The 6,330-nt window shown below is 37.1% G+C and overlaps 1 long non-coding RNA gene across 1 annotated transcript; it reads right to left on the bottom strand.

Annotated features, from left to right (window-relative positions):
• Positions 1–1,129: 1,129 nt before the first annotated feature.
• On the bottom strand, positions 1,130–5,604 carry LOC127157896 (uncharacterized). The gene is made up of 3 exons (XR_007826019.1): positions 5,460–5,604; positions 2,123–2,206; positions 1,130–1,988 (listed from the first exon to the last, which is right to left on the bottom strand). It is a non-coding gene; the product is annotated as an uncharacterized LOC127157896 (long non-coding RNA).
• Between the last annotated feature and the right edge of the window lie 726 nt (positions 5,605–6,330).

Genomic DNA, 6,330 nt, shown 5'->3' with positions numbered 1-6,330 from the left:
GAATAAACACGAAACACACATGATTGCTGTCATGCTGCCAATCTGACCAATCCTGAAACAGCTGTGTCATCATCAAAGCTCCTGCAGTCGCGCTGAATAAACTGCAGCGGCTGAGTTAGCCGGCTGGTCTCGAATCACTATCGCGGTATTTTGATGCCACTCGTGACAGTCACGTGCCGTTGGCACCGTCTCAAGTCAGACACAATTTCTAACTGGCATGCACTGCTTCAAGTCAGAATTTGATCGATCTGCGCAGCGCTGTGTTAAGTCGAACTCACCTACTGTCAACATCTAAACTGAGCCTATGTGAACGCTTTTACAAGTTGGAATCTCGTAAATTACGGGAATTCCAATATGGCGTGAACGCACCTAAAGTAGTAGGATTTTAAACTCAATTCGATAATGAACTGGCAGCCAATGCAATGATCGCAAGGGGAGTGGCATGATCAAACTTTTTACTCCCCTTCAGGAATCGCGCTGCTGCATTTTGAATCACTTCTAACCGAGAGATTTGTGACTTAGATATACCATACCAAAGTAGAGAGAGTTGCAATAGTGCAGTCGAGACATAATAAAGGCATGGATAGCCACCTCTAGAGAGCTTTTTGAGAGAACTGACTTGATTTTAGAAAGGGAACGGAGATAAAAGAAGCTACCTACTGCAGCACTAATTTGATTATCAAATTTTAAGGAGTCGTTAAACACCACCCCCAGATTCAGGACACAGGGAGAGATGAAGGAATTTAAGGCCCCGAAATTGAGTTGAATACGTGCCCTGTGTTCAGGGAGACTAAAAATAACAACTTCGGTTTTATCAGAGTTCAAGAACAGAAATTTTTTTGACATCAGCAAGACAAACAGTAAGAGTATCAAAAGTAAAATTTGTATTCTTTGTCATTTTGTAGATCATCGGCGTAACAGTGAAAGGAGACGTTGTGTTTTCTAATGCTAGAGCCCAGAGGAAGAAGATAGAGAGAAGAGAGCCGCAAACAAGATAGAACCCAGTGGAACTCTGCAGGTTAAATGGCCTGGGGTCGAAAGAAAACTTCCAGTTTTTACCACAAATCTCATATTTGAACCCAGATTGAAATTTTTCAAAGATGTGATTATTAGTTTAAAAAGACTAAAGCCATTACTTTCAAAATAAATGGTAAAGCCAAAATTGGCCGATAAGTTTTTAAAACAGAGGGATCAGTGAGAGCTTTCATTTTGTGATCACCTCCTTGACAGTTTGTAGAGACACATGACTGAATGTAGTCCAAGAGGTGTTGGGTTTGAAGGTGACAGCTCAATGTAATCTGTAACCTGTATATGAGCTCTCAAATTTGCAACATTTTGTTGCAAAAAATATTGCCTTAAAGTCTTAAAAAGCAAATTATAATTTGTGGCCCTTTTCATTTTATGTGGTTTAAATGCTGCCCCCTTGGCCTCTGTATTGCTGCTGCTCAACAAGCGCCACCTGCTGGCATTTTCATTCAGTCCTTCTGCTGTTTTTGTTTCATGCAGATATGTTTTACGTAGCATAATTTCACAAAGCTAAAACCAGACCATACTTTGCTTTAAATTGTAAAATTATATAAAATGATCTAATTCACATTAAAAACTGCACATGTTACATTTAGCATCTTTCTTTGGACAGAGATCAAAGTGGTTCTATAGTTGTTTCATGCATTTTGACTTTTATTAAGGCCCACCCTGGGACAACCCATGATAAACTGTGAAACCATCAGAATCCAAAAACAAAACAAAACAAAACAAAAAAAAAAGTCATTCAGATTTTTGGTCAAACTGCCCAGCACTAGTTTGTGTCCATGGTAACCGTGCATTACCTGCATAGGTGTTAACTACTAACTTTTCACTAATGTAAGACACAAATCTTGAATACAATCCCTATGTACCCTTTCCCAATAGGCTACAAATTCAGGAGAGAATCCATGAGTCTGCTTAGGAAGTCTGCTGAGGAAGACACTGCACACCAGTGCCAACATCTGAGGAAGAGCAGGAACATATTTAGACAAATACACAAAGACAGACTATCAGCATTTGTGCAGCACTGGACACATTTCCTGTGTGTGTGGATCTGAACTAATTTAAACTTCAATATGTGTTCAGATTGACTCACCATGATTCCTGCCATCCCTAGGAACCCACCCAACACCAGAGGCGCTTTTGACTTGAACATGTCCCTGATCGCATCGGGGCAGCGCTAACACACAAACACACACACACACACAGATGAGCATCTGCTTCGCCCTTCAAACATTACACATTCAGAAATGTTTTTTTAAGGCCCCTTCACACCATGGATGATAGCTATAATGATAAAAATATACATTTATGGTAAAATGGTCTCAATTTCACAGCAGTTACATATACTGTAAGAAAGATTGAAAACTTTTATAGAATTGGGTTTGCTGCTAAGGCATGTGTTTTCTCCTTAGGGGCTTAGAACCTCCAACCCCCACACTGTATGAGAGTTTATGGAGCTAAACCTCCAGCTCTCTCATGCGGCAGTGTGTCTCTCTCTAACTATGCATCTCCCACTCTTAGATACATCTTTGAGCGATTGAGGTTATGTATTTATCTAAATTGAAATTGAATTGGATTCTCATTGTTTAATTGTGTAATTGGCATGATACATTTTTTACCTGACAAAAATAAATGTTAATTTTGAGTTGTTCTGGAATTTCTCTAATTCATTATTTCCAGTAGATTAAATTGCAATTTGGTATTTTCCGTAATTCTGCATCCAGGGCAGGTCATACCGAGGTACCAATGGATGAACCATGGGGAACACCATTAGGGCTTCCGATTTCTGACTGTCACTGGCTTAACACGTTGTAGTTCTCGTTATTTTAGGAAAGAGGCACTCTATAGTATGGGCTTGCAGGGTGCGGTCCACTTAAGATGCCTTATAATCACTCCTCATCCTCTGAGTAAGTCCAGAACTGGCGAGCTTGCGTCGTGGGTTCACTAATTGGCAGTGTTGGGCAGTAGTGTCGCTACAACTAGTGATGCTACTAGCTTAACTACATTTCTCAGTAGCGTGGTGGTAGTGTTGCTGTTTTCTGAGTCAAATAGTAGCTAAGCTCTTATTTCTCTTTTTTTAATCTATTAAAAAAATCTATTTTTCTATACTTTAAGCTCAAATCGGAAATATAACTGCTACGGATCACTGATCCTGGGTCAGTAAGTGACGTCACCGCCACTAAACCTTGTGACGCCATTGGCTCATTAAACTGTCAGTCAAACGGTATTATTCATCCCGCCTCTCTCGTGAATGAAGTGCGGCGCGCAGTTTGAAGCATCTCAGCGTGGTTCCATAGCATAGTGTTCTAGTCTAAACGAATTATAATAATCTTTGCTAATATTCTTGACACTTCAAACTGCTTTGGACTTCGCAGTATCGAATTATGCCTTTACTATGACCAAAATAACGGAATGTGCTATTCAGCTGTTTGATCGCGCACTATCACTGCAGCCTGTTCGTTTGAAAAATAAAACACAGTCACTCAAAAGTTACACTAGTCAATTTAAATAGTGTGTGTTACGTGCAGTTCAGCGTGAACACCGGTCCCGTGGCACATTTTTGCTCATCATGATATTTTCCGTCGATGTGCATGAAGTACAAAGCTTACCCAATGCATAATAATTTCGCTTCAAATACATTGCAGATATGGAAACATTTGTATTGTGGCGAGAGAGGTAGTCTACATAAGCCCAACTTTACTTTCAGTTTTGCATTAAATTTGTTTTGGATTGTTTAGGCAAATTTATTTATTTATTTCATCATTGTTCTGTTCTGAATAAGGTTAAAGTTCAAGGATTTGTTGTGGAGTGAGGGAAATAATGTCAAAACATTATAACATTACGCTGTAGGCCTGTTTATTTTAGAATATAATAAAATGTGACTTATAGGCCTATAGCCGCTGTGACCTGTCAGTTTAATTTTTCCTCTCAAAGACGTACAATTTATGTTAATGTGTTTTTTTTTTTAAAAACCTTCAGCAAACGAAAATAGCCGCTTGATTCAGTTAAATATTCTTACTGTCAGTTAACAAATTTACAATAGAATTTAGCTTTGCTTCCCAGACAGTAACAGGGTCTGGGCCAAATCTGGCTTACATTCCGCACTTGTCTTTTATTCACAGTCTTGACTGCAAATGTTTGTGATTTGTTTTTATTTTTGTATTTGTTATGTACTATAGATTCTGACAATTAAAAAAACAGGCTCCTGTATTCATGAAATCAATCACTATCTTCGTTCAAAAACGGCAGTAATTTAAAGTGCTGTTTTTGTGCGGTCTGTCGTATTTCAGTAGCTATATACAGCAAAACTACAGCACTTCCATTAGGCTATTTTTTACAAAGCTGTCAACACTGTAAACTCTGATGGCATGCAATCAGTTGACGAACACCCATTCATATATAGACTGTTATTCAATTATATGTATAAAATGATTTTATTTACAAATTTTGTGTTTTCCCTGTTTTATTTGTTTAAGTTAAGCTTCATTTAATGAAGAGTAACTGTTAGCTTGCCCATCACTGCTAATTGGCCGAGTAAATTTCAAAGCAATACCAGGTCATTAATGAATGAATAATTGAAAGAATGGGATTTCCAGAATAATCAAATTTCTAAATTAATACACAATCAAAATTTGTGATCAGCTTCCAATTGGAAATACAGTATAAATTTAATGATCACTTGAAATTGGAGTCAGATTAATACGGAGCTAGATTAAAATCAAAACTAAATCTTGGTAAATCAAAACTTTGCAGAAGCGCTGTGAAAAGACTGAACATGCATTAAACCTTTGACCAGGTTGTTGGACTCCGCTTTTGGGTCGGCGAGTGGATCCTTTCAAGAGACAAACTAAAGCAAACCTTGACCACAGTTATGGTGGCATTGTGTTGTTTATTTTTAACAGCTGATTCCATTCAAGGCTGTGGCTAAAGTCAGTTTGTAGTTTTTTTGTTTCTCTTTTCTTCAGTGATGTTGATTGTTAACAGCAGGTGTTCATCACTAATGCACAATCATCATTTAATTAGTCACTTAATGATCTTATTAACTTTAACTCTTTGAGGACTTGGGATTTGACTTGGGACTTGCTTGGGCCTGCAATAACTGGCTTGGTTCCACCTCTGGTGAAATCAGCTGGATGGAATAAACATGTGGCAGAACATTTACTTTCAGACCCCTGGACTACCCATCTCTGTATCTTTATAGTCATCTGATGTAAACACAAATATTGTTATAGTTATCTTCTGCTGGTGTAAATACTACTATAGTTATTGTGCGAACCCTAATATATTTATTATCAGCTGGTGTGTGTTCCACTATAGTTATCATCATAGTTATTGTCCCTTGGTGTGAAGGCTAATATACTTATTGTTATATATGTATGGTTATAGTTTTTGGTGTGAACAGGCTTTAAGACAAACAAGAAGTGACTTACTTTCGAAGTGCCTTCTGGACAGGTGTCACGCACCGACCGATGAACCGGTTCACCGATGCCACAGCAGTCAAACTGGCACACAGACACACATGACTGTTACATTATGTTTCCACTGGTTTACCTCCATCATGAGCAATAACCCAATGTCCTATTAATGTGGTGTGTATTCAGGGTTCAGGCCTCATCCCCAACATACAGTCCTCATAATTCAAATCACTAAATACACATGATAATGTTTTATTATTTTTATTATTATTATTATTAAACATTTAACTGAATATCACAGCATTGTAATATCGGACTATGCCCCTTCTTCATATAAGCTCAGTTTACTCAGTTACCACTTACGTTTTAGACCGTGGAGGTTAAACTCTCTGTTACTATCAGATGATGAATTTCTTACATTTCTGTCCAAAGAGATTTTTTGAGTTTTTGTTGTACACAAATGCACAAATGGTGCAGCTGAAATTTCAAAAACTACATTATGGGAGGCTCTGTTTATTTTGAAAATATGTAAATATATTTAAAATATGTATTGTATAGTATTTTTAAAAATATTTAATATTTAATAAATGTATTTAATAATACATTTAAGATAAGCTGTATATATATATATATATATATATATACATATATACATATATATACACACACACATAATTTTCTTGCCAGAGAAATGCAAATACAGGTACTGGTCATATAATTAGAACTTGTATAATGTATACATTCATTCCCAGTGTTGGGAGTAACGCATTACAAAAGTAATAATATTACAGCAGTATATTACTTTTTTCTGTAGCGCAGAAATATAACGCATTACCAATAAAATTTGGGTAGTATTGTACTCGTTACAATCTGAGTAACGCAAGTT

This window comes from Labeo rohita, unplaced genomic scaffold (genome assembly GCF_022985175.1).
Source record: "Labeo rohita strain BAU-BD-2019 unplaced genomic scaffold, IGBB_LRoh.1.0 scaffold_1242, whole genome shotgun sequence".
NCBI lineage: Eukaryota > Metazoa > Chordata > Actinopteri > Cypriniformes > Cyprinidae > Labeo > Labeo rohita.
Note: the sequence above shows the minus strand (reverse complement) of the source record. Positions and strands in the feature narration are given on the sequence as shown.